At 49.8% G+C, this 24,866-nt stretch overlaps 1 long non-coding RNA gene across 2 annotated transcripts in view; it reads left to right on the top strand.

Moving 5' to 3' along the window:
- The window catches only part of LOC140388105 (uncharacterized), a 189,600-nt gene that overhangs the window by 87,678 nt on the left and 77,056 nt on the right, over positions 1–24,866 (top strand). For both annotated transcript variants that reach the window (XR_011934090.1, XR_011934091.1), the window contains exons 2-3: positions 21,742–21,865; positions 22,281–22,386. This is a non-coding gene — a long non-coding RNA (uncharacterized lncRNA). The remainder of the gene's footprint in view (positions 1–21,741; positions 21,866–22,280; positions 22,387–24,866) is intronic.

Genomic DNA, 24,866 nt, shown 5'->3' with positions numbered 1-24,866 from the left:
GCATCTTCCAAACCCACGATCACTGCCTCTTATGGACTGACTTCATTAACACCACACCCTGTATGCTTCATCCGATGCCAGTGCTTATGTAGTTAAATTGTATATGTTGTGTTGCCCTATTATGTATTTTCTTTTATTCCCTTTTCTTCCAATGTACTTAATGATCTGTTGAGCTGCTCGCAGAAAAATACTTTTCACTGTACCTCGGTACACGTGACAATAAACAAATCCAATCCAATCCAATCCAATCCATATAGAAGGACAAGGGCAGAAGACACCTGGGAATGCTACCAACATGAAATTCTTCTCCAAATCACTCAGAATCCTGTTATGCTCCCATTTGAAGTTGGGTGCGATTTAGCCATCATGTTGCACCCATTGCGGATCTGGGCGCGTTGGTTAAGTAGCGGGAAAGGCTGAAAATGAGATTTGCGCCGGGCTCAAATCAGTTTGCTATCTAACTGGCCTGCCCCCAATGGTGAGTTCTGAATCTTGCCCAAATATGGCGAGCATATCATTAACCCCAATTAGCACCAATTTCCATCTCATTTGTGAGACTTAAGTTGAATGCAATGGCCTCCCAGGAATTAAGTGGCCCCCAGTGATAAATCACATGGGTGTCATTGAGTACTCCTTTTTAAAAGCATGAAGCTGGCGCAGTGGCTGCTGAGGGGAACTGAGGAGGTCAGTAGCCATTTCCATTTTCAGGCATAGAGCTCAAGGACACTGGATCTGGTGCCCCAGTAGTCGGGGGGACCCCTCAGGGGTTTGGGTTTGGAACGGGGGCTGAAGCATTCTGGGTCAGGGGTCCCCCCTGGGCCAGGCGCTGGGGGGTGGGGGGGGGGGGCTGGGGTGAAGAGCTCTTTGTCCAATGGCCTTCAAGCGATCTTTAAATATTGTGGATATGGGGCTGGTTTAGCACAGGGCTAAATCGCTGGCTTTGAAGGCAGACCAAGGCAGGCCAGCAGCATGGTTCAATTCCCGTGCCAGCCTCCCCGACCAGGCGCCGGAATGTGGCGACTAGGGGCTTTTCACAGTAACCTCATTTGAAGCCCACTTGTGACAATAAGCGATTTTCATTTCATATGCATTACAGGGGCAACTACCGCTGCTGCCTGTCTGCCCTACCAAAAGCCTCCAGGACAGAACCCTGTTCTTGGTTATATGCTAAAGGTCACTTTAACTCTCTTTGACTGTGAGCAGCCTCGAGCTTCACAGCCGAAGCTATTGCAAATAGCAAATTAGCCTTGTGAGCTGTGAGATCACTTCACTGCTGCAGGTTGTGTTTGCTGCTTGCTCCTGCTGGTGGCTGCAAATGCCTGAAGGCTGGTGTTGCTGTTTCTTTTTTTTCTATACACGGAAAGAAGGACAATTTTTTTCTAAGATATTTGGGTCCTGGAACACCGGGCTCAGTTGGTATGTGTGAGTCCGGAAGGCAATCTGGTTTAAAGCAAGAAGACACTGCAAGGCGATCCCGGCTCCGGGTCACTGTCCATGTGGAGTTTACACATTCTTCCCATGTTGCGAGGGTTTCACCCCCACAACCCAAAGATGTGCAGGGTAGGTGGATTGGCCATGATAAATTGCCCTTAGTGTCCAAAAAAAGGTAAGGCGGGGTTACTGGGTTATAGGGATAGGGTGGAGGTGTGTGCTTAAGTGGGGTGCTCTTTCCAAGGACCAGTGCAGACTCGTTGGGCCGAATGGCCTCTTTCAGCACTGTAAATTCTACGATTCCTGTGATTCCTATGATTCAGATTTTAAAAAAGATGTACTAAATGACACCCACGTGATTTCTCTCTGGGGAGTCGTTTAATTCCCGGGAGGCCGTTACATTCGACTTCGATGTCACTAATGAGATGGAAATTGGTGCTAATTGGGGTTAATGATATACTTGCCATATTTGGGCAAGTTCAGACATTATTACAAATGAGGAACCTGTTGCAGACTTTGAAGAAATGCTTTCACAGATTGCTGATGCTTTTGTTGCTGGCACGTCACCGTGGGTTAATAATGCTGGAAGTGAAGGATATTCAACTGCACCTTGAGCGCCAGTGGAATATGTGGATGCCAGGATTTGGTTCTGGTGAATTTGGGCCGTGTGGGAGGGAGGCCCTGCACAGCTGTGGCTCCTGGACTGAGCATTACACAGATATGTTGGACAAGTCAAACGTTGATGGACAGATCATTTCCACAACAAAGTTCTAAACATGATAACACATCCTCAGGCTCATGCTCCATTTCTGTTGAGGAACCTATGAGGGGTGATACTGTGTGTTTGTTTTATTTGTGTGAAAATGTGTTGATATAGCTTTGTATTAGTACCAATATAGAACGCAGCGTTTCCTTGTTGTTTAATGGTTAATGTGATATGTGGAATATTACGTAGTTGATTTTCAAATCTTTGTTAATGTTGACCATTTTTGGCAATAAAATATTCTCAAGTGGCTTCCTGTGGGCACATGTGCCATGTCTCGGATGATGATTCTTGCATTTCATTTCAATCAAACTTTGAAGCCTGAACAGTGTGCCTGAACTCTCGAAGCACCAGCACCATAGAGGCAGCCGCCAACTTTCAAACACTCAAGAGTTGGGTATATCCTTGCAGCCATAGGGTAAGTGTTTGGATCAGGGGAGGGCACCTGTGTATAGTCTCCTGAATGTTCCCGGCACGGATCTGGGGTCTGGGGTCTCGTGGCTCCTGCTGTGGCCAGGGGTGAGCGTGAAGAGCGAGGTTCTCCAGCACAACTGGCTCGGTGGATGGCATTCTGAGAGAAGGCGGGACACGTAAGTGTGGGGGAGGCTTGGGGGATTTGAGGTACCCGAGGTGGAGCCCTAACTGAAAATCAGTGTCTCCCCTTCTCTAATTCCTTATAGATATAACAATATGGCAGATTATGTCGGTCCCACAGACGCTGCCCTCACGGTGCTGGTGGAATCCCAGGTAACCAGATGCCAGAGATGGCGGCAGCAACATCGATGCAGGCTGGGGTTGGCACCTTATGTGCAAGACATGCCACACACCCTGAAGACCCCCCGCCCATCAGGTCAAGGAGGAACACAGGGCGGATGCCAATGATGGCTCAAGGTGTACAGGCGTCGTTGGTCTTTTGAGGCAATGTTGGACAGCATGCTCTTCAGGAGACCCCGTGGAGGAGGACACCCGCTCCTGGTGGCTGTGAAGGTTACCGCAGCTCTGAACCTTTTTGCAACTAGTTCATTCCAGGGCTCGAGCGGGGACCTGTGCGGCATATCACAAACGACAGCCCACAAGTGCACTTGTGAGGTCACGGATGCCCTGTTTTCCTGGGCATCAGACTATATCAGCTTTGACCTGGACCAAGCCTACCCACATGCCCGGGCAGCAGGATTCTCCCCCATCGCTGGGATGCCCCAGATCCAGGGTGTAATTGATGGCACACATGTCACATTAGGGAGTGCCCTTCATTACCAGGAGGTTTTCTACTCCCTGAATATTCAACACATGTGTGATCATCGCCTCTAGATCATGTACATGTGTGCATGCTTCCCAGGGAGCATGCATGACAGCTACATCCTGGAACAAATGGAGATTCGCAGCATCTTCGAGGACCACCCCAGGATCACAGGTTGGCTCTTGGGGGAATAAAGGGTACCAGCTGTGGTCCTGGCTGATGACGCCAGTGTGAAGGCTGAAGACTGAGGCGGAGCTTTGATATAACCAGGCCCATGTTGCCACCCATGTTGCCATTAAGCAGTCCATCGGACTGCTCAAAATTCGGTTCGATATCTAGACCTCTCTGGTGGTTCACTGCAGTACATCCCCCAAAGGGACTCCCGCTTTGTGGTGTCCTGCTGTGTCCTCCACAACATGGCACAGCAGCGGGGCAACTTGCAGGATGAGGAGGTGGGACATGTGGCTTTGTCTGAGGAGGATCTGAACAAGGGGGGGATGGTGGATACATACATAGATACATTGATACATAGAAGGTAAGAGCAGGAGGAATCCTTTTGGCCCTTCGAACCTGCTCTGCCATTCATCACGATCATGGCTGATCATCCAACTCTGTAGCCTAATCCTGCTTTCTTCCCATAGCCTTTGGTCCCATTCTCCCCAAGTGCTATATCCAACTGCCTCTTGAATATATTAAAAGTTTCAGCATCAACTACTTCCTGTGGTAATGAATGCCACAGGCTCACCACTCTTTGTGTGAAAACATGTCTCCTTATCTCTGTCCAAAATGGTTTACCTTGAATCCTCAGACTGTGACTCCTGGTTCTGGACACACCCATCATTGGTAACATCTTCCCTGCATCTACCTGATGAACCCAAGGAGGAGCAACAGGAGGAACCAGATGGAGGAATTGTTGTTTGACCATCAGCTCACCCCCTTCTCCAGCATTCCCACCATTCCACTCTTCCCCACTTTTCCCTCCTCCCCCCACTCATTCCTCCCATTCCCCTCATTGCCCCCAATCCCCCAATTCCCCTTCTTCCAACTACTCCCCTCTTTCCCACCCATTTCCTCCCTCCACCAGATGTTGGTGTGGGGGGGTGACACATGTGTCACGGGGAAGGAACCACGCCCAAAACCACTCTCCACCCCAGCGCCTGCCTTTTCCTCAAGCCCGATGACCACGTCCAGGGCCCGTTGCTCTGCTGCTCTCCAGTCTTCTCTGGCTCCCTGCGGTTATGGCCGGCCTTTTCCTAGTGGGGACGGAAAACAAATGTTGCACAGAGTTAGACACTCCAACACATGCTCCCCAAGGGGTGGGTAGATGGTGGCCACTGTCGCCAGGACACCCAGCCATGGCGGCCGGTATGGGTGTTGGCATGTGGTGCAGGGTGGAGGTTTGGCCACCCTCTGGGTGTGAGTGACGGGGTTTGATGCCAGGGGCACAGTGCTGCCTACTCACCCTGGCCTCCCTGAGGAGGTTGTGCAGTTTTGTACGGCACTGCAGGCCGGTCTGGATGATGTTGCTCACGGTGCTGACGGCCTCTGCCACCTGCATTGCACCAAGGCACGGCGAATGGCAGCGGCTGGCATCCCCCTTCCTGGGCCGGGGTAGAAAGTGGCCCACCTCTCCTCCACGGCGTCCAGGAGGGTCTCAGGCTTGGCATCCGTGAATCTCAGGGCCGCTTTCTCTGGTGCCATCTTGTTGGCTGGGATGGTGGGTATGGGGAGTGAAGGGTGTATATGCGGCTGCAGCTTGTCAGCCTCCTGAGTGTCAATCGTGAATCTGGTGGCTCAATTCATTGGAATCGATTGTGTTCTACGTGGCGCTGGTGCTAGCCCCTGAATGGTCACTGAAGTGGTCCAGGTGCAGTTCCAGTTTTGCTGTCGTGGAACTACAGAATCCAGCCCCGGCATCAACACTTAGTCTCAGGAATGAAGAATTCCAGTGTGTAACTTTAACGTTTTTTAGAAAACGTGGAAGAACAGAGTCACAGGGCTGCGAATTAGCATTTAACAGCAAGAAAAACATATGTGTCAAAGTTAAAATGTTTGACTGTAATACAGCACTCCATCGTTCCTTCCTTATCTTCACAAATGTACTGAAGTTTCAAGGATAACACAGGTTACAGCATTTCCTGTGCTCCAAGGTTCTCAGTGAACAATACAGTCCCTTTAAACCCACAGGCTGACTATGATCAGACACATTCCACTCTGAAACCAAGTGGCAGATGTCACCCAAGTGAACGTTTGTGGATTTCTCCTCAAATCCCGCCAGATGATTCGTACACCATGAGCCAACATATCTCAAAGGACCATAGCTGCCACATGAATGATTCCAATCTCTGCTCTCAAGAAGAGATGTCTTTCCAACAAAGTTTTCCTTCAGCTGTTTAACCAGGTTCCACCTCCAGGTATTCCAACTCTCATTTCAGTATTCCATTGTCTTGAATTTCCACATACTTCCAATTCCCCACATAAATCTCAGGCACTCAGTCCTCAACAGAATTTTTGTCTATTGTTTGAAAGACTGGAACAAAGCTCACCATATCTTATGATTGCTTCAGATCTGTGACTTTTCGCTGGCCAATTTCTCCTAACCTGCCCTTTCTAGGTCTGGTTTTAACTTCAGGGAATTGTACACTCTTCCAATTCCAGTTCCTCTTTGTTCCTTTAATGTCAAACTTGCGGGAAGCCTCTCTTTATTCTCTATTTTCCAGAACTAACTTCTTTTGTTCCTCTCATTAGCCCATTGAATGGCTTTCCTGCTTCTAACAGACCCAAGAGCTTCTAACAGACCCATTCTCTAGATTTCTCATTCCGGCTGCATAATGGTTCAGTTTGAAACACACTCAGAAGGGTTTTTTCGGGGCAGCACAGCGGTGCAGTGGTTAGCACTGCTGCCTCACGGCGCCGAGGTCCCAGGTTCAATCGCGGCTCTGGGTCACTCCGTGTGGAGTTTGCACATTCTCCCTGTGTTTGCGTGGGTTTCGCCCCCACAACTCAAAGTTCTGCAGGCTAGGTGGATTGGCCATGCTAAATTGTCCCTTAATTGGAAAAAATGAATTGGGTACTCTTAAATTTAAAAAAAGTTTTTTTCCCCTAAAGGTGCCCAAGGTTGCTAAGCAACATTTCATTCTTCCTCCAAACTCATGTTTACTTTTCCCGTCAAAATTCTCTTTAGCGCAATAGAAACACAGTTTGAACTGAAACCAAAAATCCCCATGCATGCAAACACCTTTGTCTGATAAGAACTTAATTAGAGTTTTACTCTTTCCGACACAGAAACACTAAACTAAATCCATTTAAACCTATACCATATTTCTAAAATTTAACAAGACAGTTATAGATCACTTAAAGCTACCTCTGCTTCCTGACAATCCTGAATTGGAACTTTATCGCCGTTCCTTCATTATTGCTGAGTCAAACGTCTGAAACTTCCTCCTGAACAGCACTGTGTGTATACCTGCCCCACGTGGACTGCAGGGGTTCAAAACGGCAGCACACCACCTCCTTCCCAAGAGCAATTAGGGATAGGCATTAAATGCTGGCTCAGACAGAAATGCCCATACTCCATCAATGAATAAATAAAGTTATTGGCACATTCATCTGTTACCATTAATGAATGGAATATTGTGTATGGTGATTGTTACCTGTGGGTAGTTGATGGACAAGAGTCCTCACGATCAATGGCTACTTGAGCAGCCTTCATATTCAGTGTGGTAAAAAAAATAGTCCAGTGTGATGAATGTAGGAATTTCAGATTTAGTGTATTAAAGGTATTTGGTGCAGTAATGGTTAAACGCCTGTGTTAGTGTGTTTATGTCTGTTGCAGTCGTGTTCTTAAAGAATCCTGGTTTGAAAGATTTTGGGAGCCAGAGGTGCAATTAAGACATCGTAAATGTTTTGGCTAATGAAGTTTTGTTTGGATTATGGGGGTTCCCTGTGATATTAATGTGTTTCAGCTTGGTAAACTGATGTAATTAATTGGGGGAGCTAAGGTACCAGGCATTTTGCAGAAAAGCAAAGTTTTAGTTGAGTTTTAGATTGGGATGTGAGCAGAAGTCAAGCATCTGCTCTCACTGCAGTTCAGTTAAAGATATGTCTGTAGACAGAATATCAGTTTCTTTCCAAGCAGTTCAGAATTGTGTGGTTGGAAAGTGAGCTGAAACAAGCTGAGAAGCAGCTTGTGAATACTGCCATAATTCCTGCATGGTTCTGACAAGGTTCAGGTCTTTTCTTTAAAACAGCCTCAAAGAACATCTCTGTAAAGCATGTATGCTTGTGTCTGCTCATTGTATTTAAAAGTGGATTGAGAACCAAGATGGTTTTGTTGTTTGAGTGGGAATGATAGCAATTAAGGGTTATTGTGTCACTGTATTGATTAGCATTGTTTAATGGGTAAATGTAATCTATTTTCCTTGTATGCAGTTAAAGATATTTTAATGCTGTGTTAGTAATAAAGTTTGTTTTAAAATACCATATCCCTATTTTGCGCAAAATAACTCCTGGATTGAGGTCAAAGACGGTGTAGATTTTTTTTAAAAAGCGAGTCCGAATGATCTAAACCCTGAAAGATCACAATTGAACAAGTGAACATGGTCAGAAATAAGTTGCAGAATCCAGGAGCAGGTTTTCCCTACGGTCTTCTGAACCCTGACGTTAGGCTGTCATGTGGGGCAGAAGTCTGCATTGTGTGTGGGGGATAGTTACTCATTGTGATTTTCCTCAGAGTAGCTAATCAATGGCCAGAGAGTGCAATTAAAAATGCTGGATGGGCTCTCAAAGCTGGAGGCTTGAAAGGAGCAGCAGGCTGCAACATATGATAAATAAGGGAGAGGACATTTCAAGATGGTGTTTTTTCTCTCCAATGTTACTTTAAATGTAAATTTTTAAAATGCTTTTACAGCGAGGCTACCAATGTGGGGTTCACGGGAGCCCTTCTATAAGATTGCCTGTGGCTGCTATAGTACCCGTGCAGGCAGCATGGGTCTCTCGGAAAATCCCAGTTGACCTCCGTTAATTGGCCTGAAATGGCCTTTAATAAACTACCAAGTAGGTGAGGGGAAGGGTTATCTCTGCCAGTGGCCCGATCTTACCTCCTCAGAAAGTGACCCAGAGGCTGGATTCGGCCGAGGAACTGACGTGCCAGCCATCAGGCCTATTTTTAGCTCATGTCATCTCCATACTCGTACCCAGTGAGCATTAAAAACCTGGCCCTAGACCTCTTGGGTGTGCTATCAATCTACATTTCATTCTTGTTAATAACTCGGTCACTTTTCCTTACATTTGTTTTGCCACTAACATGAGCGAGCTGAGAAACTAAATATGTCTTGCTGATGATAGGATTATACATTGATCAACACCTACAGAAAAGGTGGGATAAATACATCGGGCGGAATAATATGGGGATGGAGGGGGGAGATTTGGGGGACGGCATGCTCATGGGACTGAGATCTATTTTGCTGTTCCGCAGTGATGGAGGGTGGCTTGCCGATGGCTGGATCGTTTGCACCCGCCATTGTCAACAGAGTTTCCTGTTGAACGCACGTCCCGCCGCTGGGTAACCTGCGGTGTGAGTGCACCATCGGTGGGACCGTGAGATCCTGCCAGCCTGATCGGCCGGAATGTATTCAAGGCGACGTGAGACACATTTTTGATTGTCAAGGGTTCTGGGGGACAGGCAGGATGTGGGTTCAGGCCACAATCAGACTAGCCATAATCTAATTGAATGGCAGACCGGATTCAAGGGGCTAAATGGCCTACTCCTGCCTGGTACATTTTTTTGCTTGTACAAGTAGGTGAGCTTCAGTTAATCGGCATGCATTTACAATAGAACAGGTCATTCACAGGACCTGGCAATTCAGTGAACCATGACTCCTCCCTCACACTCGTGCAGTCATCGGAAAGACATACTGACAAGCAATTCAGTGACTTGAATCTTCCAAGAAAAAGATAAATCATAAACTACAAGTGGAATTTACCGCACAACACGCTGCGTGTTTTTTTTCCATGGCAGGAAGCAGCCCACCATTGGCTGGCAGGGGATCATCTGGTCTCGCTATTGTCAAAGGGATTCCTGTTGAATGCGCCTCTCTCCCCTGGGAAATCTGTGGCAAGTGTCTGCCGACAGCGGGACTGGAAGATCACGTCAGCGTGAACCGCCGGAAAGTTCCGGCCTACATATTTGTTTTTGTTAACTTTGAGATAAAAATTGTTGTATATTGATGAGCCTCTCATCAACTTTATTTGAAATTCTCACCCTTGTTTTCGAAGCCCTCCATGGCCTCGTCCCTCCTGATTTTTGGAACCTCCTCCAGCTCTACAATCCTTCAGGAACTCCACACTATTTCAATGTTGGACGCTTGTGCATCCTTTACATCACTAAATACTGTATAATATGTGAATCCAAATACAGCTGAGGGGAAACTGTGCAAATGGAGAAAGAGAGAGGCTTGAATTTTCACTCTTGCACCAAATGTGCAGAGTTTTGGGGAGTTCTTGGCTTTGCAAATCCTACTTCTAAAAGATGCCCCAGTAGTCGGTATTTTCATTCTGAGTGGGCCAGGTCACTGCCCCTGGGAAGAGTATGTAGACAACATAAGGATTTCTGGAAGCAGAGGCAGGCTTGGCAAAAGGACTGCCTCGGTGCTTCAGGATTTTGTTCCAGCTATGACAAAAAGTGAAACAAAAATTTCCTGCAGTGGTGAAACAAAATCAGTGCTTGCTATTTCACGCTATCTTTTGACTTAAGCCCGAGGGCTTAGTGCGGCATGACTGATTTCACAGCCTCTTATTATCACACTGAGATGCCTGTCAGTTCACAAATTGATCAACAGCTCCAAGTGCTTACAAAGTCTTTGAAGTGGGGTTAAAGGTGGTTAAATGTAGTGAATAGATTTTTTTTTTTACAATGAGAGTGTTTCTTTAAATCGTGAATTGACCTATAGGCCCTTCTTGATTCAGGCTTCAGGTACCATTTTCGTGCAGAGAGTCTCCCTGTACAGAATTCAGGCCAAAGAGTTTTATTTTGTGCTACATTCTGAGGGATTACTGAAATTGCATTTATTTTGTTTGTCTATATTAAGAATACAAAATAATAATTCTTCATGTACAAAGTCGATCATGTTGTTTCATTAATTAAGTTTAGAGGGAGGCTCTCACCTGAACGTACATTTTTAATTTTGATGCTTTGTTAACAGTAAATACTTGTTGAAATGCTGCTTCATGGAGAAAGTTTAATTTAATCTTTATTGTTGTTTGCTGTACAAATGTAAACCTTAAACAGATGGATAGTAAAGATAAGAAGATTTCCCCCCATGTTAAAGGGAATTGTGGCATCTATTTGTTTTACCATGTGAAGTAAAACACAATTTACTTATTTTCCATTGTCTCAGAAAGAATTTGGAATAGTTTCTTTCCTAGTTCTTTCACTCGTGATATGTACTCCTCTCCTTCTGTGCAATTTAGCACTGCCTACTTTTTCAAGAACAGATGACCATAGGTTATTCTCCTTTGACAGGGAGAGCTGATTGGTGGTGATATAACCCGAGGGTCGCCACACCTCAGGCGAGGGGTTCACTGAGAAGATGGGGCCTTCAAGACTAAACTCAGCCAGCACAGGAATTGAACGCACTCTGTTGGCCTCACTTTGCATCACAAACCAGCTATCCAGCCAACTGCTCTAAACCTCAGATTTACCAGTGCCCTCGAATCATAAAAATTAGGCTCTTCAACCCATTGAGCGAAGATGGCTATTCACCTGCTTGGATCCAAACAGCAACAATTCCGCCAGCTTCACATTTATTAAAAGGTGTACTGATCGGCGCCTGTGTGAAAACTTGCTGGGAAGGCGACTAGATCATGGGAGGCCGTTAATTAGGGGGTTGTTCCCGTTAATGGTATGGAGATTGGCTTTAAGTGGTGATTATTGGTCTCTCACCATGCCACAGCAGGATACTGATTTCTCCAACGCGAGCGGGCCGGTTAGATTGCAAACTGATCGGTGCCCGGAGTGGTTCTCGATTTTGGCCCCTCCCACAATTTAATGGCCGTGCTGCGATGCACTCTCACTCAAATGTGACGCAGCCTTAAAATATCGCCCAACAGGTGTGAGTGGAACAATTGCATTCTTTCAGGTTTTGAAAACAGGGAGTAACTGGAGATGGCTCTTTCTGTTACAAAAAAAACTCCTGTGTGTGGAAGAATTACTCAGGATGGCTTACAAAGGGAAACTAAAGGAAAACTTTTGGGTTTGATGGAGAAGGTGCATTTAACCTTATCTAAAGGGGTGAGGAGGGTATAGATAATACAAGCCACAGCTCAATATTTAAAATTTCCAGAAGCACAGCCTAAAGCAAAGGAAAATGAGAGATTGGCAATGCCAAAAAACAAGCATTGTTTGAGAGATAATTTGAAATTTGGAAACAAGCACTGCAAGGAGAACATCAACTTAGATGGTTAAAGTTAAATGCAGAAGCTGAACAAGGTTCAGAGGAAAAATACATACTTCCTAGTCAAAAGCTTAGTAGGGATATTTTTAAATATATTCGAGCATTGTAACAATTTGATGAGAAAGATGTGAAAGATTTTTTCATTTGATTTGAGAAAATTGTTAAACAATTGAATTGGCCAAAGAACATGTGGGTTGTGTTGGATCAAACAAAGTTGATCGGTCGAGCTAATGAAGTGTTTGCATCACTATCAGAGGAGGTATCCAGAGATTATGATGAGGTGAGAAAAACAATATAAAGTTCAAAAGTTTCAAAGTTCAGTCTTGTAAATAAACTAAAATATTGGGGTTTCGGTCCAGCATCCGAGCCACTGTTGGGGTCTGGTCTGGGGTTGTAAGAGGGGAATGTGTTTTTATCTTGTTTCAAATAATTTACTCCTTTAACTTGACACCGCCTCAGAATGCTCCTCATGGAATTGTGGTGACATAATAAATAATTTTATATCATTAGTTAATTGCAAATGAACTAGTGCCTGAAGCCTTCAGACAAAAGTTTAGAAATCTAAGGAAAGAACCAAGTTACATATATATAGAATGCGACAGAATTAAACAAAATAATTTTGGTAGGTGGATAAGGGCTTAAAATAGATCAAACATATGAAGCTCTTAGGGAAATAATTATTTTGGAAGAATTTAAAGAAGTAGTTGGAACTCATGTGGAAGTTGTTGGAACTCATGTGAGAGTTAAAACTGTTAGAAAGGCAGGAATGATTGATGATTTTGAACTTGTTCACAAAGCAATGTTTGGTTTTCGATATCAATTTCAATCCGTGAAGGATAGAAACTGGGGAAATGAGAATTCACAGGTGATCAATGCAAATGAGGTTTAGTTGGTGATGTCAAGGAGATTGTGCATCAGAGCAAAAAGGAAACCTATGATAGTGGGACAGAGATAAGAAAACGTAAGAGTTTTCATTGTAATAAAGTTGGACATGTGGGGCGAAATTCTCCGTTATCGGCGAAAAGTCCGCCGATCGGCGCAAAAAACGGCGCAAATCCGACTTGCGTCACGTCGGAAAAATGGGTCAATAGTCTCCGGCCCGAAATGGGCTAGCAGCGACGTAATGGGATTCGCGCTTGCGCAGTGGTTCACGCCATGCGGCATCATACGCGCTGCACGGCGTGACGGCTCATAAGGCCGCGCTGCTCCCCCCCACACGACCGGAACACCCGACCGCAACACCCGACTGGGTGGCTGGCCGTTGCTCAGCCCCGAGGTTCGAGTCACGCGATGTGGAGGCGCTCCTGGACGCGGTGGAGCAGAGGAGGGACGCCCTGTATCCCGGGCACGGCCGCAGAGTTGCCCCATGCCACAGCCGGCATCTGTGGAGGGAAGTGGCAGAGGCCGTCATCGCTGTGGCCCTAACACCACGGACAGGCACCCAGTGCCACAAGAAGGTGAACGACCTCGTCAGAGCAGGCAGGGTGAGCCTCCCCCATATCCCCCCCTCCCCATATCCCCCCGTCCCCCATATCCCCCATATCCCCCCTCCCCCATATCCCCCATATCCCCCCCTCCCCATATCCCCCCTCCCCCATATCCCCCATATCCCCCTCCCCCATATCCCCCCTCCCCCATATCGCCCATATCCCCCCTCCCCCATATCCCCCCTCCCCCATATCCCCCATATCCCCCCTCCCCCATATCCCCCATATCCCCCCTCCCCCATATCCCCCCTCCCCCATATCCCCCCTCCCCCATATCCCCCCTCCCCATATCCCCCATATCCCCCCTCCCCCATATACCCCCTCCCCCATATCCCCCCTCCCCCATATCCCCCATATCCCCCCTCCCCATATCCCCCCCCTCCCCCATATCCCCCATATCCCCAAGTGAATCCAGCCCTAACCTTAACCTCTGCAATGCACGCGCAACTGATGGCGTGCATTCATATACCTGCCTAACACTGTTGCCTTTTACCCCTGCCACCAGCCCCCCCCCCCCCACACAGGAGAAGCACGCACACAGCACCAGGGAGCATGTGAGGACTGGAGGAGGGCCCGCTGATGAGAGGCCACTGACCGTACACGAGGAAAGGGCCCTGGAACTGGCTGGCGGACCTGAGGACCGGGAGGTTGCTGATGCAGAGGTCGGGGGCGTACTAGCGAGTGAGCCACCGACAGCCCGTCCCCATATCCCCCCTCCCCTATATCCCCCTCCCCCGTATCACCTGATCACTGCCTGATGTCTAACCATGCATGCTTCATTGTGTATCGCAGGACCAAACGTCCAGGCACCCATCCCCACAGATGCAGACCGCCCGCAGGATGCCCCTCGGAGACCACGGGAGACGGAGAGACCCGCACCCTCCAGCATGCGACGCCTGCAGGATGCCCCTCACACACCACGGGAGACGGAGAGACCCGGACCCACCAGCATGCGACGCCCGCAGGATGCCCCTCGCACACCACGGGAGACGGAGAGACCCGGACCCTCCAGCATGCGACGCCAGCAGGATGCCCCTCGGAAACCACGGGAGACGGAGAGACCCGCACCCTCCAGCATGCGACGCCCGCAGGATGCCCCTCGCACACCACGGGAGACGGAGAGACCCGGACCCTCCAGCATGCGACGCCCGCAGGATGCCCCTCGGAGATCACGGGAGACGGAGAGACCCGCACCCTCCAGCATGCGACGCCCGCTGGATGCCCCTCGGAGACCACGGGAGACGGAGAGACCTGGAGCAACAGGGAGACGACACCCCCGTCACGTGCGGGAGCGACCACCCAGCGACGAGGGGGGCAGCCACAGGCCCCCGTCACATCCGAGCCAGGACACCACTACCCAGGACACCACTACCCAGGACACCACTACCCAGGACACCACTACCCAGGACACCCCTACCCAGGACACCCCTACCCGGGACACCCCTACCCGGGACAGCACTACCCAGGACACCCCTACCCGGGACAGCACTACCCAGGAAGACGAAATACCGGACAGTGACTCAGAGTGGATGGGTGGAGACGAAGCCCCACCCCAAAGTGCCATGGACTCAGAGTGGGACGAAGAGCACAACACAACGCCACTGCTGTCACCAACACCCTCCACCATCGCAGAAACACTCACCACGGTTGGGCACTTTAGTGATGAGGCGTCTGGTACACTCACTGGTGCGCACAACACAGCCGTCCCGGTACAGCAGGTGGAAGTAGGAGCAGCAGAGGGACCGGGCGGTCGGAGGGCAGCCCAGCCCAAGCGAACATCTGCCGCCCAGATGGATCCCGGGTTCCTGCAGTTACCACACCCACACATAGATCCGATGCAACCACCGACCCGGAGACGAGCGAAGAGGGTGACGGGCGGCTTGCGGCGGCTGCGGTCGCAGGTGGAGGAGTCCACCCGCGTCCAGGAGCTGGGAGTGGTGCCGATCATGCATGCCACCCAGGCTGACACCGCACGGGTGGCGTCCGCGGTGGAGGCAATGGGTGCGACGGTGTCAGACATGGGGAACGGTTTGCGAGGCCTGGGGCCTTCCGTGCAGGCGGCGTCTGTGGCCCAGGAAATGGCTGCCCTCTCACAGGAGGCCATGAGCCAGTGCCAGCGCCAGATGGCAGAGGCGCTCAGCAGGCCATGGCCCAGTCTTCATAGACTTTCATAGAATTTACAGTGCAGAAGGAGGCCATTCGGCCCATTGAGTCTGCACCGGCTCTTGGAAAGAGCACCCTACCCAAGGTCAACACCGCCACCCTATCCCCATAACCCAGCAACCCCACCCAACACTAAGGGCAATTTTGGACACTAAGGGCAATTTATCATGGCCAATCCACCTAACCTGTACATCTTTGGACTGTGGGAGGAAACCGGAGCACCCGGAGGAAACCCACGCACACACGGGGAGGATGTGCAGACTCCGCACAGACAGTGACCCAAGCTGGAATCGAACCTGGGACCCTGGAGCTGTGAAGCAATTGTGCTATCCACAAGGCTACCATGCTGCTCCTAAGGGAGGAGGAGGTGGTGTGGTCCATCCCGGCTCCCTCTGTAGGGGAGGTCCCGGTACACCGCGACACCTCGGACTCCCCCCCTTCCGTCCCAGGTGCATCGGGTGGGCAACGGGCAGGACAGGCTGGCAGCTCGCCATCCCAGTCGCCCGGGCCGCAGCCTGGCCCATCTAGGCCAGGACGCCCCAGGAAACGGCCGCCAAAGGGATCCAGTGTCAGAGGGCAGGAATCACAGGAGTCCACCTCCAGTTCTGCTGTACCGTCTGGGGAACCACCGAGGCGTAGTCAAAGGGCCCGTAAGGCCAAACAATTAGACACTGAGTAAGTTGGCACGGGTGCAGGGCACAGATGAGTTTTAGGCGCTAGGGCACGTGCATGAACTCCTTTGGTTATTAAAGTCAATGTTACACCTACCAAAGCTGCCTTTGTGCTCTGTCCAAAGTGTGCGGGGGTGTCATGTACGTTGAGCGCAAGTGTGTGTGTGAGGGGTGGTCTTACCTCAGCCCCAGGTGAGTCTGCCCCCTTCCCCCTGGGCCGCCATCAACATCCCCCGGGCAGAGGATGGGACCGTGCGCTGCAGTGTCACAGCTGCATGCAGGGATGGTCCGGGTGGATGGTGGTACTGTGGCCATGGGTCAGACATAGTCCAACGATGTAGAGCCAGGAGCTCATCGCAGGGCGGGTTGTCATCATCCTCCATGGCCTGCGATAGACACGCGTCCACCCGCAACTGTGTGAGCCCGGCCCGTTGTGCCGCAGGTGGATCGGCAATGGGGGGGGGGGGTGTTGTGCATGCGGGTGGGGTGGGTGGGGTTGGGGAGGGGGGTGAGGGTGCTGGGTGGGTGGATGGGTGGGGGGTATGGGTGGTCGGCTGTTGCCATGGTGTGTGGTCTGTGGCCATACTACCCGATTCCCACGCCCATCTAGTCAGTGAAGCGGGCGTCTATCAGTCTGTCCCGTGCCCGCTGGGCCAGCCGGTAACGGTAGACCGCCACCCGCCTGTGTCTACCCCGTCTGCCCTGACCATTGCCCCCATCCCCCTCATCTGGGGAGGACTGGGCATCTTCCTGCTGCTCCTCCACTCCGCCCTCCTCTGCCTGCGGCACATCGCCCCTCTGCTGGGCTATGTTGTGCAGGACGCAGCACACCACTATGATGCGGCCGACCCTATCTGACCGATACTGGAGGGCGCCCCCAGAGAGGTCCAGGCACCTGAAACGCATCTTCAGCACGCCAAAGCACCTCTCGATCACTCCCCTTGTCGCTACATGGGCATCATTGTAGCGGTTCTCCGCCTCATTGCGTGGCCTCCGTATAGGCGTCATCAGCCACGACCGCAATGGGTAGCCCCTGTCGCCCAGCAACCAGCCCCTCAGTCGGGGATGGCGTCCCTCGTACATGCCGGGGATGGATGACCCCGACAACACGAATGAGTCGTGTACACTGCCTCGGTGACGGGCGCAGACGTGCAGGATCATCATGCGGTGGTCGCAGACCACCTGTACGTTCATCGAATAGGTCCCCTTCCTATTAGTGAACACGGCCCTGTTATCTGCAGGTGGCCGCACGGCGACATGCATCCCATCGATCGCGCCCTGGACCATGGGGAACCCGGCCACGGCAGAGAAGTCCACGGCCCGGGCATCTTGGCTGGCCCGGTCCACGGGGAAGCGGATGTAGCGGTGCGCCATGGCATATAGGGCATCTGTCACTGCCCGGATGCACCGGTGCACCGATGTCTGCGATATGCCGGACAGGTCCCCACTCGGTGCCTGGAATGACCCCGTTGCATAAAAGTTCAGGGCCACCGTAACCTTGACGGACACGGGAGAGGGTGTCCCCCGCCAGTGCCATGCGGTGACAGGTGTGCCAGCAGGTGGCAGATGTGTGCCACGGTTTCCCGGCTCATCCGGAGTCTCCTCCTGCATTCCCGGTCCGTGAGGTCCTGGTATGACTGCCGGGGCCGGTACACACGGGGCGCCCTCGGGTGCCTCCGTTGCCGTGGGGCCGCGACGTCCTCCTCCCCCTCCTCGTCCTGTCGGTCAGGTGTCCCTCCAGCCTGGGCGGCTGCCGCCTGCCCCTCTGCGGCAGCCTGCGCCGCCTCTCTGGCACGCTCCTCCTCCTCCTCCTCATCCAGGGCAACATAGACATGAGCGGCTGCCACCACGGCGGCCAACATCGCTGGATGATCTGAAAACATGACGGCCTGGTGGGGGGGGAGGGGAACGACGACATGCCATCATTGCCCATATCCCCTCCTCCCCCCAGCCAGGTGGCATGGACCGCATGGGTCCAACTGTTGGATGCTGGCACCTGGCCAGCTGGACCAACTCACTTGCCCTCCCATCCCCCTCCTCTGCACAGACCCCCCCCCCCCTAACCCCCAACCTCCACCCCGCACGGACCCCCCCCCCAACCTCCACCCCAGCACGGACCCCCCCCCAACCTCCACCCCAGCACGGACCCCCCCCAACCTCCACCCCAGCACGGACCCCCCCCCAACCTCCGCCCCAGCACGGACCCCCCCCCCCCAACCTCCACCCCGGCACGGACACCCCCCCCAACCTCCACCCCAGCACGGACCCCCCCAACCTCCACTCCAGCACGGACCCCCCCCCAACCTCCACCCCGGCACGGCACGGCCCCCTCCTCAACCTCCACCCCAGCACGGACCCCCCCCCAACCTCCACCCCGGCACGGACCCCCCCCCAACCTCCACCCCAGCAGGGCCCCCCCCCCCAACCTCCACCCCGGCACGGCACGGACCCCCCCCCAACCTCCACCCCAGCACGGACCCCCCCCCCCAACCTCCACCCCGGCACGGCACGGACCCCCCCCAACCTCCACCCCGGCACGGACCCCCTCCCGGCACTCCCCCGGAGCCCAGCCTACTCTAACCACACCCCCCCCCCCCCCCCCGCCGCACACACACACACACAACCCGAGACACACCTCTCCTCACGCATTCAGACTGCGGCCACGCCATTTCCTGCCCAGAGCCAACCCCCCAGGCCGTCACTCACCTCCACGCTGGTCGGCGTGAGCCTGGAGCACCGGGTCACGCCGATGAAAAGGAGGTTTGATTCACGTCGACGTGAACGGTCACCACGTCGACGGGACTTCGGCCCATCCGGAAGGGAGAATATCGGCAGGCCGAAAATCGGCTGCCTTGCGCAGACCCGTGACATTCTCCGCGGCAGCGGCGCCATTAACGCCCCGCCGACTTTTCTCCCTTCGGAGACTTCGGCAACCGGCGGGGGCGGGATTCACGGCGGCCAACGGCCATTCTCCGACCCTCTGGGGGGTCGGAGAATGACGCCCATGAAGTCTCAGTGTTGGTGGCTTAAGAAAAGTACTGGAAAAACAGACATGATAAAACAGGATAAGCCATTAGGGTTTATTAAAGTGGTAGGGAAAAAAATTGTCCCAGTGGAAGATGTGCAACAGAGTATACAGTCTGTTCAGAGGCTGGTGGATAAGCAGGTATCAGAACATTACAAAGATTTTATTTGAAAAGGTAAGATTTACTCACATGTACATTGTGGAGTAGGTAAGGAGATTAAGATCTTAAGAGATACTTGGGCAAGTCAAGCTTCAACGGTGAGAGATAAGGAGATATGTAGTTTGGAAGGACTGTTGCCGAAAAGGTGGTAATATTTGCAATTAGTGGTGAGAGCAGTAGTGTGCCACTATTTAAGGTAAGGTTAGAAAGTCCGGTTCAAAAGTTTAATATTACATTCATAATAAAGCTTTGTTTTAAAAATACCTAAGCCCTATTTCTTCATGCAATCACTCCTGGAGTGAATCATTCTTTCCGCACAGTCTCGTAAATAAACTAAAATATTGGGGTTTTGGTCCAGTATCCGAGCCACTGTTGGGGCCTGGTCTGGGGTTGTAAGAGGGGAATGTGTTTTTTTCTTGTTTCAAATAATTTACTCCTTTAACTTGACACCTCCTCAGAATGCTCCTCATGGGTTTGGGAACTCTTGTAGTGAAATAATAAATAATTTTACATCATTAGTTAAATCATTGCTAAGAGAGTATTGCCCTTCTTCTTTCATTAATAGCTACATATCCATAACTCCTGGCAATACATCTTTTAATTATATCTTCAAAGTCATTCTGGAAGGATGTTTTGGGGAATGATGAACTGAATTAGAAGCCTGAGATGTTGACATGTGGTGCTCCTAGATTTGTTTGAAAGATCTGCGTACATGAATTAAAGAGGAGCATATGCAATGAACAGCATGACATGGGAAGTTCCAAGGAACAAAGGGACCTTGGCGTGTTGGTCCAGACTCTGAAGGCGGGAGGGTAGGTTAATAGGGTGGTGAAAAAGGCATATGGAGCATTGCCGATATCAATCGCGGTGTAGATTACAAAAGCAGTTAGGTCATGTTGGAGTTCTATAAAACTTTGGTGAGGCCACAGCTGGAATACTGTGTGCAGGTCTGGTCACCACATTACAGGAAGGATGTGATTGCACTGGAGGGGGCGCAGAGGTGATTCAGGATGTTGCCTGGGATGGAACACTTTCAAGTTCTGGAGAGGGGTTGGATTGGCTTGGGTTGTTTTTGTTAGAGCAGAGAATATGGAGAGGACAACCTGACTGAGGTGTACAAGATTATGAGGGGCATGGACCGGGTGGATAGGGAGCAGCTGTTCTCTTGAGTTGAAGGTGCAGTCGCGAGGGGTCAAAAGCACAAGGGAGGTTTAGGGGGAATTTGAGGGAAACCTTTTTCACCCAGAGGGTGGTGACAGTCTGGAATGCATTGCCTGGGAGGGTAGTAAAGACAGGTTGCCTCATATCCTTTAAAAGTACCTGGATGAGCACTTAGCACGTCATAACATACAAGGCTATGGGACAAGTGCAGACAAATGGGATTAGGTAGGTAGGTCAGGGGTTTTTCATGTGTTGTTGCAGACTAGGTGTGTCAAAGAGCCCCTTCTGCACTATATTTTCTGTGACTCTGTGAGCAGTGTTGAAATTATCAGTTACAAAGGAGGGCGCTCATTATTTAATAAATATATTTTGTATTTTCTGATATTTTGGTGCTGTTTATATTTTAGTTTCTAACTTCATACTTAATCTTTGCACCAGAGAGCTAGTAGAGGTCAGCAAACACAGACTTTATGAGATGTGGAGCGTGTTAAGACACGGGCAGGGGGGTTACATAGAACACACAGTGCAGAAGGAGGCCATTCGGCCCATCGACTCTACACCAACCCACTTAAGCCCTCACTTCCACCCTATCCCCATAATCCAATAACCCCTCCTAACCTTTTTGGTCACTAAGGGCAATTTATCATGGCCAATCAACCTAACCTGCATATTTTTGGACTGTGGGAGGAAACTGGAGCACCCGGAGGAAACCCACGCACACACGGGGAGAACATGCAGCTTCCGCACAGACAGTGACCCAGCGGGGAATTGAACTTGGGACCCTGGCGCTGTGAAGTCACAGTGCTATCCACTTGTGCTACCTTGCTGCCCTGTTGTGGATGAGCATGACTTTATGTAGAATACACAAAGGGAGACAGGGAAGAAAACCATCAGAATATCCAAGTTGCACGGCGCTGAGGACCCGAATTCAATCCCGGCCCCAGATCACTGTTGTATGGAGTTTGCACATTCTCCCCATGTCTGCTTGGGTCTCACCCCTAACAACCCAAAGATGTGCAGGGTAGGCAGATTGGCCACGCTAAATTGCCCCTTAATTGGAAATTTAAAAAAAAAAGAATATCCAAGTTGACAGGTAACAAAAGCATGGATCCTCAGCGGATAAACTGAGGGGAGGATGAAGTTGAATCATGTTACGGAAGTGGAAGTAGGCTTCCTTGTTTATGTTTCAGGGACATTATTGGAAACTCAACTCAGAATCATAAACAACACTGAGATTGTGAACACTCTTCACTCAGCTTGAAGCAGTTATCAGGGATGGAAGCAATTAATGGACACGGAACGGTGTTTGTAAAGGTACCCAAAGACAATGACTCTACTGTTTCCAATATTTGATATCTATTTAATGCTATAAGATGTTAACAGAAAAATTAAAAAGGAGGAAGATTAACCAATAACCTTGATTTTATGGTCTCTACATCCATCAAATGTTTATGGAAATGGCTTTTTTGTCTAACTGGCTTCCCAAGGATAACATTAGCTTTGAAGTAACTTTATGACACTAATAAAATCCAAGAACTGATAGAGATAACGTTGGTTTATTTCTTTGTACAAGTTGAGTTATGACATTAAATTTTTGCAATGTTATTGGTTAACAAAAGAGGATGGCTTTAATGTGTTAATAGCTCTTTTGAAAACTGAGCTGGTTAAATCCACAACTAATATAATTGATATAAACAAAGAACTCCCATTTTGATTCTCAATCTGCTAGGTTAGTGTACTCAGCTGGAAGGTGGCAAAGCACCAAGATGTTCCACGGTGTTCCAGAATTATGGAGAGGACAATTAACTGCGATTTCTGCTTCTGGCCACTAGCAGGTAATTTGCTCCCCGCTAGTGGAAACTATGCCAGTCTTAAAGAGTAATAATATAACCTCGCGGGTCATATTAATCATGTGGAAAGCTTTAGTAGTCACAGAGAAGACCGGAAGGAAGAGTCAAATGAATGATTTATCACCAACGGTAAAATATATACAAATACAGTCCTAGTCCCATTCCTAGTCGGGACTACTCTATGGTAGCTCGGCTCCTACCTTGACCGGCTTTTAAGATCCTGAGTTAACTATCTCTCGTACTTCGTGAGGCTCATGGGGGGGGATTCACCGGGTCGTCCCAGTGGGTCTCATGAGGGTGTTACAAAAGCTTAAGGCTTTAACAAAAGCTTTCAGAAGGCTTTCGACAAGGCCTCACATAGCAGATTACTATGCAAAGTTAAAGCACATGGGATTGCTGAAGTGTCTTGATATGGATAGAAAGCTGCTTAACAGACAGGAAGCAAAAAGTTGGAATAAACAAGTCTTTTTCCGATTGGCAGGTAGTGACTAGTGAGGTACCGCATGGATCTGTGCACGGACCCCAACTGTTCACTGATGCACAATCAATTACTCGTGAGACAAGGAGAGTCATACTAATCGGCTTTAATCAGCTAGAACTGTACCCAGCAGCTCCGATACAGAAAGTGAAGGCTGCTGGGACGGCATGGGTTCTTATACCCCGCCTCTAAGGGCGTAGCTACATACGTTGGCCAATGGTAGACTCCTAGGTCTAGCCAATGGGCATCCACCTCTCAGGTACTGCAATACCTGGTATTACCACATTCACATTATATATTAATGATTTGGACGAGGGAACTAAATGTAGTATCTCCAAATTTGCAGATGGATGGGAGGGTGAACTGTGAGGAGGATGAGGAGATGCTTCAGCGAGATTTGGACAGGCTGAGTGAGTGGGCATATGCATGGCAGATGATGTATAATGTGGATTAATGTGAGGTTATCCACTTCAGTAGCAAAAATAGGAAGGCAGATTATTATTTGAATGTGTATAAATTGAGAGAGATCGATACTCAGTGAGACCTTGATGTCCTTGTGTATCAGTCGCAAAAAGTAAGCGAACAGGTACAGCAGGCAGTAAAGAAGACAAATGGTATGTTGGCATTCATGGCGAGAGGATTTGAGTAAAGGAATAGTGATGTTTTACTGCAACTGCTTTGCCCAAGATCACAAGAAACTGTAGAGTGTGGTGAACTCAGCCCAACGCATCACAGAAGCTTGCCACCCGCACATTTATTTTGTCTACACCTCCCGCTGCCTCTCAGGTGAGACCCCTCCCACCCAGGCATTGCCTTCTTCCAGACCCTTCCATCAGGCAAACGATATAGAAGTGTGAAGACCCGCACATCCAGACATAGGAACAGCTTCTTCCCCACAGCTACTGGACTCCTCAACGACTCCCTCGGACTGATCTGTTCCCTGTAAGATCACTATTCACGATGCCCTATGCTGCCCTTTCTCATGTGTTGCTTGTTTGGCCCTTATTCTGCGAAGTCCAGTGAAAATACCTTTCACTGTACTTCGGTACATGTGACAATAAATAAATATCAAATCAACAGGATATTGCCATCGGTACAAGATGTGGCTTGGCAGTGTGCGTTCTCGTTCGTATACAGGAGCCATGAGCCAAGGATTCTTACTCCCTGCCAAGATTCACACCACAACAGACCTCACTCCTCTCCCGCCAAATCAGAGGCACCGTTCAGGCCCCTTCATCACTGGAAAACCTCACTGACAAGGTGAAGAAGAATCATTAAGATACCCACCAACAGGATATCGCGGGGGAAAATGCAACCACCCCCAGGCGTGCCCCAATACATATCCCCCCAACTCCTACACCAGGAATGCCAAGGACAGAAACAAAAAAAGTATTTTCCAGGATCCATGGTCTGTCTATACTTTCATAGGAAACAAGCAAGGATTCCTCAATTCCAAAATAACAAAAGTTTATAACACAAGTACAAAAGAAAACACACAACACCAAGTTCTAACGGGGGTTTTCCTCACCCTCAATGAGGATGTTAATGGCCATACCAACCACCTTCATATCAAACCACCTACTGGCCACCCTGCTGTGACGCTACTCAACTTATCGATAAATAGAGAGAATGCTACCAGCAAATGTTTTCCCTCAGTGTAAAAGCACGGATTACAGCACATAAAAAAAACAGGTAATTACTGCACAATCCTCATGTCACACAACCATCTCAGCATGAATTTCATAGTATAACAGGATAACAGGTGACAACGCCCCTGTGCTTATATATCATACACCCTTGTCAGGGTAAAAGGTAATAACAGGAAATCAGGAGTATAATTACAAGGGAACAAAGTTCAGGATTAATGATGAGCTACAGGATAATATAACCATCCATGGAGCTTGAAAAGGTCAAAGCCATGACAGGATTGTCCATCCAGAGTTTCACCGAAGACCTCGCACCTCTGCTATGTTGTTGTCCTAAAGCC

The sequence above is a fragment of the Scyliorhinus torazame genome, chromosome 13, assembly GCF_047496885.1.
Source record: "Scyliorhinus torazame isolate Kashiwa2021f chromosome 13, sScyTor2.1, whole genome shotgun sequence".
Classification (NCBI taxonomy): Eukaryota; Metazoa; Chordata; class Chondrichthyes; order Carcharhiniformes; family Scyliorhinidae; genus Scyliorhinus; species Scyliorhinus torazame.
Note: the sequence above shows the minus strand (reverse complement) of the source record. Positions and strands in the feature narration are given on the sequence as shown.